The sequence below is a fragment of the Apium graveolens genome, chromosome 8 (genome assembly GCF_009905375.1).
Source record: "Apium graveolens cultivar Ventura chromosome 8, ASM990537v1, whole genome shotgun sequence".
NCBI lineage: Eukaryota > Viridiplantae > Streptophyta > Magnoliopsida > Apiales > Apiaceae > Apium > Apium graveolens.
Window position 1 is genome coordinate 190761844 of NC_133654.1, and position 14742 is coordinate 190776585.

The following is a 14742-nucleotide window of genomic DNA, read 5'->3' on the forward strand; positions in this document are numbered from 1 at the left end:
GATGTCTGATCACCTGTTTTATCCATGCAAAAATCAGAAACACAGATGCCAAAAAATTGCCAGAAAACCAAGCAATTGCCATTTAACAACCAAATTCAGCTCCAATATTTACCAAACTATCATTCAATCTCCAGCCATCCAAATTAACATCCCAATCTCCAAACATCCAAATTATCATCCCACCATACTAGCTACATAGTTTCAAATCTAAACCACCAAACATGAAGTACTAGACATTCATCCATATTTTCTAATTACTAGTTACAATCCGAATACATGTAACCAAAATAAAGGTGTTTTTCAGATTGCAATATAGGTACCAGTCGCCAAGCTAGAGTCGCCAACAACTACATGATGGATTGGATATAATCAAGCGTCTCATAGCGAACGATGTCAAGGTCCTCCTCTGTATAAGACTTGCGACTCTTGGAGGCCCACTGGAACACAAATATACTTATGTCATTCCTCAACCAACTGAAAAGTAATATTCATACAATTAAGAAAAGTAAAAAATATACCTTGTCTAGCAACTTCATCTCCTGGTCCTCAATTAAATCTTTCATATATCGCATGACCACATATCCACATTCTGTGCCACCTGGTTGTTTAGGGCATCCCTATACATTCCAATAAATTGTTGACAATTAGTGAACGGGGAAGATTAATCATAATTCCATATTTTACAAAAATGAAAAATTAAAAAAATCGACTAAATACTCACAACAAGGTTTTTAATTTTGGGATTCTTGTTTACCCGTCCTTCTTGAGCATTATAAGATCTCACTGCCCTGTAAATGTTATAATTATAAAATACAGTGTCAAATCCGTTAATTACCGATTACATTCAATATATAATTGTAAGTTGAAGTAAAAAATTACCGCATTAAAGCCTTTTCAAGGTCCTGGGGATGAGGATGATGAGGCAATGGATTAAGGATGAAAATTTCTGATTCCCAAAACACAACTAAAATCCAATGTAAACTGTTTTCATTATAAACAAATTAAAGTGAGCAAAATGTAATTTAAAAAATACATATCCGACAATTTTATATACATTATAATTAATTTACCAACAACTATATGACTAATCAAGGCCATACAATATTTTAAAATAGGACGCACAAAAAGAGACATACTTGTAGTTATAAGGCATAAAGTTCATCCGAAGAACTCCATCTTTCAGCCTTTGCACAACATATTCATTAAATTCATCATTCAACTTGTATGTGGACGGATGAAGAAAAGCAAACATCGATGACAAATCTCTACCCGGCCTATCCCGAAACACTGAATACAAATACCTAAAAAATAAAAAAAATACAAATTACATTTTCTGTAAATAGATCATTACTATATAAAATGAGACCAGATTCTAAAAAAGTATAAAAAGAAGCTTACGCCATGTATATTGATATAGCAGACTGTCCAATCATTTTAAACTCTAGCAATTCAAGTATGTTCTCATGAAGCAAATATACAGTTCTTTCAATTCCAAAGATTTGAAAATCACATGGAACCGGTATCGAATTTCCACTTTCCTTCATCACTGTCGATGCAAATTTGTACAAAAGCCTAAAGCGAGGAGGCACATTGTCCTTTGGCTTCACAGAATTAAATGCATTATGCATTCTTTGCACCTCACTCACATTCCGCGCATTTTTCCTTTTCTGTAAATAAATATTTAAGCATATAACCGGTATTATTCACTTTAGTGCAAATTTGTACAACCTCCTAAAAATAATGACACTTGGTTTGTAATTAAATTATATACCTCGGAACCAGTAGTGGAGGTGTATATGATCATGTCTTTGGGCCATGCCAAATGAGAACCGATGGCTTGCTGGACGGTTTCTATCTCACCAACCACAGGAACAGGCACCAAAGCATCGTCCTGGATGCTTCCGTCCACCCCAACACGAACAAACCCTGGTTCTAGAGGCACTCCATGAACCTCTCTACTCATTTCATCTCCGTCATCAAAAACAACACCAAAAGCTACCTTGTTATCAATGCTCTCCACTGCCATTTCACATTTGCGAGGACCCTATAGTTTATAATTATAAATCAAAATAGACACTATTGGCTCAAACAATTTAATAACATGCAATATTATCATACAAATCAATCAAGTATACACTGTAATTGTATACCTTTTGTCCCGGTGGACCAGGAGGAGGAATAATAACAACAAAATCTGCACCATCTTTATCCTCAACGGTCATCAATTCATCTTCCATCAAATCTTTTGCAACTTTCCTTCTGTTCTTTTGTTCTTGTTCTTGTTCTTTTACCCCAGGACAACTTGCTTTTTCAGACATTGGTGAATGTAGATTGCCCCCAGCAACCAAAGCTTTCAACTCAGCAATTTGCAACTCAAGATTATGAAACTGCTCTTTGGTAACGTGATTTCTTGTCTGTTTCGGTAAATCGAAGTACAATGTTGGAGGTATGAAGTTTCCAACCCCACGAACCCTTCCCGCATGCTCGGGAGTTTCCAATACACTGGTGAGTACATCATTAGTTCCATCCGGCTTGAATTCACCATTTCTTTGCTTTTCGAGTAAGGAATCCTGTTAAAACCATGAGAGTAATTAGGTATGATTGGAAAATTAAAGAAGCAAAAAATTATAATAAGTCTTACAATTTGTTGAATTTTTTCTGCCAGTTCTGGGTCAAGAGTCCCATCTTCTGTCATACGGGCTTTTTTCCACATAATTGCCCTATCTGGCCTTTCTTCAGGCTCCAACCTCCCCGAGCGTTTCTACAAAAATTAAGATACATTCATAAAATTGAAAATATGAATACTACAAGAAAAATGATAAGACTCTTACTTCTTCTTCTTCCAATCCGATGTATCCTTTTCTTGACACTCGGTGTGGATATTTCCGTTGTCCCACTCTTTCACTCTGTTTTTTATTCTCTTCCTGTATACAAAATAAATCTTGTTGATTACTGTATTTTTACAATTAAATCTACTCCCAAAAAATCAAAAAAAAATATGGTCCTAAATTTAAATATATATATATATGTAAGTAATGCATACCTCCCACTCTTTTGTGACTCTAGCTGCAACAAATCGTCTCCATGCTTTCTTCCCGACAAAAGCATATTGCTTTGGTGGCTTCTGTAGCTTCTTCTTCTGCCTAACAAAAGGCATCACATGTTTCGCTGTCAATTTAGCCTTAAAATTTCTCCATTTTGCGCCTGCCGACTGTAGAATCCTCTTCCGACTTTCAGGAATCAGTTCGAACGTATCCTGAAGCACAAATTTAACAAGTTCAGACAGTGCAAATTTTTTTAAATAAAAACCATGAGATTAATGTCAATTGCGATTGTAAATGACATACCTCAAGATCATTCCATATTTTTTGTTTCAGTTCAGGGTCAACCTTTGGCCAAGTCGGAATGTCAATTGGCACCATTGTCCTTGCCAGCATACCTATGTAGGACTGCAGTTTGTGTCGTTCGTCTCCAACTGGAACTGCAACTCGATTGAACCGCAAATTCAATTTCTCTCCCCGCGCTTTCTTCATCACCACTTTGTGCATAGCACAAACGCCTCGTGCTGCTCCAGATGTCCTGCTTTTGGTAGATTGTGTAGTACTTTCAGTGGGTTGTGGAGCTGTCTGCTGGGGAACAATGGTGTCCGCTAGAGCAACCGGGTCAGGATTTGGTACCGCTGGAACAATGGTGTCCGCTGGAACAATGTGATTTTCATCCAATGATTCTTTAGACTGTTTTTTAGATTTTTTTCCTTTCTTTACCATATTTCCTGCATTAACCAAAAGGAGTAGGAATAATAGATAAGATTATCATCATACTAGGATTATCATAATCATTCTAGCACAACACACATCTAATGCAAGATATATAATTAACTACACAATCGCCTTTTCAACGTATAACAACATACAGCAGAACACATAAAGCATTTACATATTTTTATCAGTTGCTTCTACAAATTCTAATACTTACACTCATAATAAAACTCCAAGTAATAAAACTCCAAGTAATTATATCATATTTTTAGCATTTCATACATATCATACAACAAATTATTTATCCTTGGATCGCTTCTTCAGCCAGATTCCTTCGCCATCCTTTCTTTTATTGCCAGCATTAGACTCTTCGTCGTCATCAACACCAGAATCAACTATGGGGATGTTAGAGCAGAATGGAGGGTTTTCTAGAATTGTGTCTCCAAGATCATCATCATTGTATATCTCGTGATAGTCTCTAGTTGTTGAGGTCAATACGACTGACCAGTTGGAATCAACGGGATCTTCGACATAGAAAACTTGTTTCACTTGATCAATGGACACATATTTGTCATTCTTGTGGCCTTGTCGACTAAGGTCCACAAGTGTGAAGCCAAGTTCATCAGCCTTGACACCTCTGTCACAGTCTACCCATTTGCACAAGAACAACGGGGCTTTAAATGAGTGGTAATCCAATTCCCATATTTCTTCAATCCTCCCGTAAAATGTCATATCACTCTCTACGGGATTTAAATCCTTAGCACTAGAAACTTGGACAGTCTTAGCAACTAACGAGACTCCACTATTTTGAACAACCCTAGCATCGTCTCGCTCCTTTGTGAAGTATCGGATTCCGTCAACTAGATAGCCATCATAAGTCAAAACAGTAAATGATGGTTTTCCTGCTAGCCACCTTATCGTTTCAGAAACACCTTCGACTTTCTCGTTCAATTCAGTCATAACTTTGTTCTCAAACCATTCAGCAAATAGCCTATTATGCTCCCCAATCATCCACTGAATAGTCTTTTTTTTTCCTTCATAATTTTTTTCAAGCAACTCCTTATGCATCCTTTGAAAATACATAAATTTTTTGGTTACAAACTAAAATAATGCTTATACAAAATTAATCAATAAAAGAAAAAGAAAAGTGACTTACTTAACATATGGAAACACTTCACTGTTGTTTAAGAGGACGTGTAAATGCGCCTCATCTCGTTCTTTCTCTTCAACAGATTTAACTGTTGCAGCCGATAATGGACCAGAAAGTTTGCCTTGGTCCTTCGGAAGTCCGGCAGTTGTCAAACTATTTCTAGAAAACTCAGCGCAAAATTCTACAGATTCTTCTTTCAAGTATGCTTCGGCTATACAACCTTCTGGAAAATAACGGTTTCGCACGTAACTTTTCAACACTTTATTAAAACGCTCAAATGGATACATCCATCTATAGAAAACTGGTCCACATAAACGCAATTCCCTGACCAGGTGTACTATTAGATGTATCATTATATCAAAAAAAGAAGGCGGAAATATTTTTTCGAGCTCACATAAGGTTAATACCACATCAGCTTGCAATTTATCAAGTTTTGATACGTCAACAATTTTGTTGCACAAAGTGTTGAAAGAGAAGCAGAGTCTTATTATGCTAACTCTAACATTCTTCGGAAGTACAGAACGAATTGCGACCGGGAGTAATTGTTGAAGGAGTACATGGCAGTCGTGAGACTTCATCCCAAATATCTTTAAATCTGCCATGGATACACAATTTCTGATGTTTGAGGAATGCCCATATGGCAACTTCATTGATGAGAGTGATTTCAACACTTTTCTTTTTTCAGCTTTTGTTAGAGTAAAACTAGAAGGAGGCAGATAAGTTCTTTTTTCTCCTACTTCTGGAGCTAAATCAGTTCTAACCCCCATTTCCATCATATCTAGCCGAGATGCCTCACTATCTTTGGACTTGTGTTTTAAATTCAGTAACGTCCCAACTAGACTATCGCACACATTTTTCTCAATATGCATAATATCGAGGCAGTGACGAACGTGATGGAATTTCCAGTATTCCAACTCAAAAAATACTGACTTCTTCTTCCAAGCATAGTCCACCTTCTTCGACTTCTTTACTTCCTTTCCATAAGAAAATTTAATTTTTTCTTGTTGTGCCAACACCTCTTGTCCGGAAAGGGGTTGCCTTGGTTGTCCAAACTCTTGTTGACCATTAAAGGCTGCCTTCTTCTTCCTGTATGGATGATGCCTAGGCAAATACCGACGATGACCTTGGTAACATATTTTCCTACTATAAGGTAAATAGTTAGCAACGGTATCATCACCACACACTGGACAACCCAAATAACCCTTGTTGACACAGCCAGACAAATTACCATATGCCGGGAAATCGTTAATCGTCCATAACAAAGTCGCCCTTAAAGTGAAAAAAGTTTTTGTGAAGGCATCGTATACATTCGGTTCACCTTCTTCCCAAAGTTTTTTCAAATCATCAACTAACGGTTGTAAGAACACATCAAGGTTGTTACCTGGTTCATGTGGACCGGAGACCAATATAGTTAACATCATAAATTTCCTCTTCATACATAACCACGGAGGAAGATTATATGTTACCAATACTACCGGCCAACAAGAATACCGATTAGTCAGCCCATTGTTATGTGGGTTAATACCATCAGCCGACAAAGCTAGTCGAAGATTTCTTGGCTCACTTCCGAAGGCAGGCCACCTGTAATCGATATTCCGCCAAGAAGGAGAGTCGGCAGGGTGGCGCATCTGGCCATCATGAATTCTTTGGTTGGAATGCCATGTCAACAACTCAGCTGTCGAAGAAGATTTAAACATTCGTTTAAATCTCGGGATGATCGGAAAGTACCACATAACTTTTGCCGGGATTTTATACCTTTCTCTACCATCCTTACCCACCTTCCAGCGAGATAGCTTGCACTCTGGACACTCCGAAGCAGTCTCATTTACACCCCTGTATAGAACACATTCATTGGGACACGCGTGGAATTTTGTATACTCGAGGCCTAAATTCGAAAGAGTCTTATTTGCTTCATATGTGTTAACAGGTAATGCATTATCCTGAGGTAGGAATGAGCCAATTGTAGAGAGAAGATCGCTAAATGCGCTATCACTCACACCGAATCTCGCTTTCCAGTTATGTAATTTTAACACCGAATCTAATTTTGTGAAGTCGCTGCCCTCAAATAAAGGTTGTTGAGCATCGGCCACATACCTCTTAAAATCATGCGAGTCTTTATCATAGTCATCGCCCCCTGATTTACCCCCCGGATTACGATATGCTGCTTCACAAACCACAGCAGCTTGTGAAGCACCAGCAGCCGCCGCTTCCGATGCAGCAGCCGCTTCTGATGCAGCTTCAAAGGCTGATTTAAATGCATCTGCATTCTGCTCCTCTTCATGAGGAGGCACTGTGCTACCAACAGACGACCTACCAGTCTTGGATCTATGCCAAATCCAATCAATATACCCAAGACTAAAACCATTCTCGTAGAGATGACCCCTTATTACTTTGACCGGAAATTTTTTGAAATTAACACATTTACAGCAGGGGCAAGGTATTTTTTTAGGATTTTTACAATTTTCTTCGGCGTAAATCAAAAACTTTTCAACCCCGACTTCATATTCCAACGAATCCCTCTCTTTTGAAATCCAATCTTTCTCCATATTCGTAGGATAACCTATTTCCTACCTAATTTCCATATCAAATATTTCAAAAAAACAACGTACAATTAGTAATATATATGTATTACTATGTATAATTACCGGCAAAGTAGAACACGACACTGATTGATTAAAATGATGAAACGAAACACAGAACAAAGCTGAGCACGCCACTAGACAATAAACATAGCAAATTAATATAATTTACGTCGATGCTCGTAAAGTATTAGCTTTCATAGGCCAAGAAAACTCTACTCACATGCTAATTATCATTTCTCAAACAACTTATTAATTAGCTACTTTGTTGTTTTATTACAACTATAAATAACTTATTCCCTCTCTCTGTTTCATCCGATTAAAACGGATTGCAACAGACTGCCGTTACATTCATTTTTAGAATATAAATCATATAAATCTAAGCTACAATCATATAGCAGAACCTACAAGTTCTGCTTGATTAATTAGAGGTTGATTAATTCATTAAAGTACATATATACAAGAGTACTGTAAATTTATAACACCACAAAACTTTATAAAGTACTTGCACAAAGTTAAACAATGACCATTACAGAAATTAACCAATCGTAGTCGCCTAAAATTAGTAACTACCCTATTCTTCAACATTCATATAGTTCTAAAAAACATACAAACATACTCAAAAACATCGAAATTACCCCTCTTCAATACCTCTAAATCAAAATTAACCAAAAAATACCACTAAAAACATTCCCAAAATCAAAATTGATTGTTATTCCTTTTCAGTAATCTGCATTATACTATCAAAAAATCTGCATTATCAAAAAATCTGCATTATCGATTTAGTAGTACAAGACATGGCATGCATTTTAATGTTTACATTATACTATAAATTCCTGGCATTTTATATATGTTTACATATATAAAAATTATATGTAAACTGAAAATAACAAAATCATATCATTTAAACAAAATAAAAAAAATAAATAAATCATAAGCAAATTAGGGTTTGCTATAGGACAAGTAACTCATTTCCATACTAATTAAACAAGCAGATGCAGATGAGTAAACTAATTAAAAAATAAAAAATTAGGGTTTCAAATTGAAACCCCCAATTCTGAAATTAGGGTTTAAAACTTACCTAATTCAAGCCTTGGTGAAATGCAACCTTAAACTCCAACTTAGCTTCAATCTCCAACCTTAAACTCCAACTTAGCTTCAATCTCCAACTCCGACTTCGACTTCGACTGCAACTCCGACTTCGACTCGATACAATGCAACAAAAATGAGAGCAGCAAGGTAAAATGAGAGCAGCAAGGTGAAATCTACACAGGAAGGTGAAATAAGAGCTGAGAGAGGGATATGTTCTTGGTGATGAAATGAGAGATGAGAGAGTGATGAAATGAATACGTTTTTGTTTTTTGTTTGTTATTTTTTGTTTTGTTAGTTTTTGATTTTTTGTTTCATTTTTTTGAAAAAGTGGGGGAAGATGTGGGTGAAAAAAGGGGGAGAATTTTACTAAGTCAAAAAACAGGGGGGGGAACACTTGGAGGGAATGAATTATTTGGTTAAGGGGGGAAACGGGGAAGGCACGTTGATTAATTTTTTTAAAACAGACATATAACATCGGTTGGGCTAAAAAACTGATGTTTATAACAACAAAAGACATCGGTTACCAAAAACCGATGTAGAAAACACCTTTTACATCGGTCAAAAAAGCAACCGATGTCTAAGAGGTGATGTCTATTCTACTTTTTCTAGTAGTGGTACCCTGGCCTCATAAGGACCTTGTGCTGGACCGCCACCCGGCCTCTTACGCGTTGATGGACTGCCACCCAGCCACTTACACAATAATAGACCGTACCCCGGCCTGTCGCTTATGCCGACTCAATTAGATGGGCTTACTTCCCGAACATTGGGCAAGTAATCAATTCATTTACCAAAACTGCAACCTCGTTGCGAATATAAAATACACCACAGAGCCGGATTCCCCAGGTTTTGAGCGAGTATTTAAATCCCCTTAAAAAGGAAGATCTTAAATATAAAAATGAGTTTTGGGATCCGCTCTAACTTTAAAAATCATTTTGAAGACTCGAAAATACTTTATAGAGTGTTTGGAGTAAAGCTGATTTAATGAAGTAAATCAGTCCCCAGAATATTTAGAAAATGACTGAATATTATTATTTAAATAATATTCCCATAAAGAATAATCTTTATAAAAATAATTGAAGTAGAAGTATTAAAACTTATACTTGAAACGAGTATTAAATAACCAAAGATATACTTATATGAAAGTATTATCTTTATTTGAATAATCGAAAATAAGTTTGATTATTGACATCTTATTCTTTAATAAAATAAAGAATATACCTCAGCAAATAATCGGAGTCATAGATCCTCAAATGAATATTCAAATAATATTCAATAAATAATATAAACTGAGTCATAAGCCTTCGAATGAATATTCAAATAATATTCAAATAAATAATAAAAGGAGTCATACGCCTTCGAATAATATTCGAAATAATATTCAATAATAAAATAAAGTTAAAGTTATCGAATAAACCTTATTCGATTAATAGTTTGGAAAACTATAACCATATATATATATAAATATATATATATATATCCATATCCATATATACAAAATCTACTCGGGATCCTCGACTCCCGGTTTTAGAAAATATTTTCACCTTTGGGTCCCTATACTAAGGGTATATGCAAGTTACCGCTATTCTCTAGCATAGGTATTATCAACTGAACCAACAGATATATATTTCAAGAATATGAAACAGGCATGCATATATATATACCATAGCAGCATGCTTCAATATATTGCAACATTTGCTAATTAACCAACATGCATCTATCGCAAGATAATGCAAATACATATATACATCATAACAACAGTTATAACTGGTAGAAAACTTGCCTGAGCGACTTGGGGTGATAAAAGGCTCGGGACGAGTCTGGTAACCTATAAACAACAAGTAAGTTGGAATTAAACCAAAATCACTTGTAAATCTATACTTTAACTAACTTAGACTCTAACGCTTGTTTTGCGCTCACTGATTTGCTTAAGTCACTCGGGTACCCTCGGCTCCACCATTTTTAATAATTTAACCTTTACGAGTTTTAAAGCGATTCCTTCGCGAGTGTCTTACCAACTGCCTAACACACTCACCATAAATGTTTCATACATTAATTAACCCTTTTTGGTCTTTAACCTATGTTTCAAAGTAAGGCGAGGGGAAAAGTTTCGTTCGCGAAACGGCGTTACTTGAAACGGTCGTTTCTCCTAAACCGTGCATCGGAATCGAACGAACTACATATCAAAACGAAGCTCATAACATGAGCTATCTAAACATGGCAGTGGTCATAATCTATCAGGGTGTTCTCGGGTCCTAATGCTATGCACAAAAACAGTCCAAAGAAAATCGGACGTTACGACGGCTATGTTTACGCGATTTCCAATATTTTAAACCATTTAAACCCATTCCAAATCAACCTCAAATCCAACCTCAAATCCATCATACAACAAACATCCATCCTTATCACATCATAACAATCCCAACCAATTCAATTTAATCATCCATACTTACGCCTAAACTTAACTTAAATCATACTTAAGTTCTTTTAAATCAAAACCACAACATTTACCATTCCATTTCACTACCATTCCAAATCCCAAACTCTAAATCACAACAACAAGCTACAATATCATCCTACTAATCAAAATCATCTTATAATATATAGGAACCTAGGGTTTGGAGATGGTATACCTTCCTTGAAGTGGTGGGAGGAGCTAGGAAGCCTTAAGAAGCTTTGAGAAGTCTTAAGAATGCTTGGATCTTCAAGAAAAACAAGAAAAATTTCAAGTTAAAAACTTGAAAACACTATTCATTGTCTTCTTCTTTGATTAAATGAAGAAGATTGAGAAGGAATTAATGGCTTAAACTCATGATATAGTCCTAACTAAGCATGAAGATGATTAGGGAATTATCTTACCAATTTAGGAAGCTTGGATCTTTGATTTTGAAATTCTTGCCCATTTGCAATAGTAAAAGCCGAGAGCATGATGAACCATGCCTTGGTTTCTTTTTGATTTTGATGAAAATGATTTTGCTTGGCTTGGTTGGCTTGATTTTTGTGTTTGATTTAGTAAATTACCTAGTTGCCCTTGATTTTGTGTGGTTAAAAAGTCACCACATCTCCTTCCTTTTTTGTCATGCCTATGTCACCTTGCACATGTCATAATGCTCCCACTTGTCCACACCTTGTGGTTTGATGATGTCACAGTCCCTGGCTTCTTGTACAAGCTTGTCTCTTGGTCACTTATTTGTTTTACGGTTCGCTTATCTTTCGTTCTCGTTTATCGTTTGAGGGATCATACCCGGGATCTTATTACTTAGGTTCCCTTAACCTTTCTCAATATATTGTATTCCTTTTATGATCCTCTCTTATAATCCTTTAATTTAAATCCTTTTTATCCTGTTACCTTATACTCAATTCTCTCCGTATCTTGTGGATTTCCGGGAAAAACCAAAGTGTTCGGAATTGGATTCTGACGATCTTTACATACACTTATATACTATATAGAGTACTAATAATATCCCATAAGATCAATAACAGAACCCCTACATAGCGTGGCATGAAAAGTTTTCTCCGTTCAGCAAAAACACTATTCATAAGGGTTTCAAAATTTCTCAAAAATTGGGGTTATTACAGAGAAGCTGGAATATATGCTTGACTCACCTAATCCTGCTGAACCTGCTGACGATGCACATAATGATGAACATGTTGTGTATCGTAAGTGGATAGATGATGTAAATGTTGCTCAATGTATCATGCTAGCTTCCATGAATATTGAGCTGCAGAAGCAGCATGAGCATATGGATTCTCACACTATCCTTATGCATCTACAAGAGTTATATGATGTGGCAGGGAGGACAGCTCGATATGAGATATCGAAGGAGCTGTTCAGTTGTAGGATGTCTGAGGGATCATCTGTGAATGACCATGTACTTAAGATGATCAAGATAGTGGTGCAGGGGTAGGAGCTCTGACCACCGGGAGTGATGGTAAAGGGGTACCAGTGTACTCTACCATAGCTCCGACATGCTCCTCAGCCACTAGGACCTCATCCAGGTCCTCCTCATCTGAACTCACAATAACCTCCGTCTCTGACTCATCTGAGGGGTCCTCTTTCTCCTCCTCCATCTCAGGCTCCTCCTGATCCTCGGCATCTAGCAGTGCCTCATCATGCTCACGCTCGAACATTTCTGGGTCCTCTATCTCATGTGCCTACACATTAAACGAGCTAAGTTACTATCATGATACTTATAAGGGTTCCCGTAAGGGTTTTAAATGTCAGTGCTACTTTAAGTAGTCCGACTATAAACTTGGCAAGAGTTCTTATTATCTTTGTGAGTTTATTATTATATCGTCGCATCATCTCTGAGGTTTATAACGCTTAGCTCTGATACCATTTCTGTAACACCCCCAGATCCGGGATCGGGGATCGGGGTCGTCACGGTCTTTCTTTCCACAATATCACTTAACTTAATTAATAATAAATAACCTCATGCTGTGACCCCACACTAACACACACCACAACACGTTATAGTCTCAGAGATGAAATTCAAATAAGTACAAGTCCTTGAATCCATAATTTAAAAGTTATTACAACCCAAAATGATTACTTGATAAGTTTACAGTTAATTGCCATTATCTGCCACAAGTTATAATTATACATAATTGATTCCCAAAAGTAGAATGCCTGATCTACAAATAGATCTACCTCTGCAGCTATAGCAGCTACGATATCAACGGGAAGACGCGGGATGCTTCCCACGCGCTTGCGCTGGGTCTGCTTGAGTCTGGCCATCTTTCCTAACTGTTGTTGTGTGATGAAGAAATGATGCAAGAGTGAGCATTACAGCTTGCAAGATAATATATAGTGTAAACAATAATGCAAGTATCTAAATGGATAACTTACTAGAAACCTTTATCAAGTGTAAGGTAATTACTTACTGGATATAAGCTTAAAGGAAGATGAAGTTACCAATTACTTCACTATACTTATACCATTTTAGAAAACTACTTGAACTACCACTGTTCAAAGTATAATAAGTTTTCGAAAGTTAATCCCATAGATGAGACCACAAGTTAAGACTTGAATAGATTCAATCTTTGAAATATTATTGAATGAAATGAAGTTATGAGATACTTTATTTAGTCCCGATATATATCCACATGTATATCTCTTATACATTTCCTGGAAACCTCTGTCATGTAAAGTATGAACAGAGTTTGTTATATCCAATGAATTTTGGAAAGAAAAGAATTTTGGCATAAACCCGATATCTTGCTGATCAGGCAAAGATACCAATAAGTAACCTTTTCTACTAGTAGATGGATGAATCCCCCACCGGTCATCACCCTGGCCTCATTAGGACCTTGTGCTGGACCGCCACCCGGCCTCTTACGCGTTGATGGGCTGCCACCCAGCCACTTACACTTTGATAGACCGTACCCCGTCCTGTCGCTTATGCCGACTCAATTAGATGGACTTACTTCCCGAACGTTGGGTAAGTAATCAATTCATTTATCAAAACAGCAACCTTGTTGCGAATATAAAATACACCACATGGCCGGATCCCTCAGGTTTTGAGCGAGTATTTAAATCCCCTTCGAAAAGAGGATCTTAAATATAAAATGAGTTTTGGGATCCGTCCTAACTTTTAAAATCATTTTGAAGACTCGAAAACATTTTTAAGAATGTTTGGAGTAATGCTGATTTAATAAAATAAATCAGTCCCAATATATTAGAAAATATCTGAATATTATTATTTAAATAATATTCCCATAAAGAATAATCTTTATAAAAATAATTGAAGTAGAAGTTTTAAAACTCATACTTGAAATGAATATTAAATAACCAAAGATATACTTATACGAAAGTACGATCTTTATTTGAATAATCGAAAATAAGTTTGATTATCAAAACATTATTCTTTAATAAAATAAAGAATATTATTTAGTAAATAAGCGGAGTCATAAGTCCTCGAATAAATATTCAAAATAATATTCATTAAATAGAATAGACAGAGTCATAAGTCCTCAAATGAATATTCAAGATAATATTCCTTAAATAAAATAAACCGAGTCATAAGTCCTCGAATGAATATTCAAAGTAAAATTCATTAATAAAAATAAAGTTATCGAATAAACCTTATTCGATTAATAGTTTTGAAAACTACAACTATATATATATAAATATATATAATATACTCGGGAACATCGACTCCCGGTT

The 14742-nt window shown here is 36.1% G+C and overlaps 1 long non-coding RNA gene across 1 annotated transcript; it reads right to left on the reverse strand.

The window, feature by feature from the left end:
* Positions 1-162: 162 nt before the first annotated feature.
* On the reverse strand, positions 163-789 carry LOC141677467 (uncharacterized). The gene is made up of 3 exons (XR_012557426.1): positions 722-789; positions 519-617; positions 163-437 (listed from the first exon to the last, which is right to left on the reverse strand). It is a non-coding gene; the product is annotated as an uncharacterized LOC141677467 (long non-coding RNA).
* Positions 790-14742: the final 13953 nt, after the last annotated feature.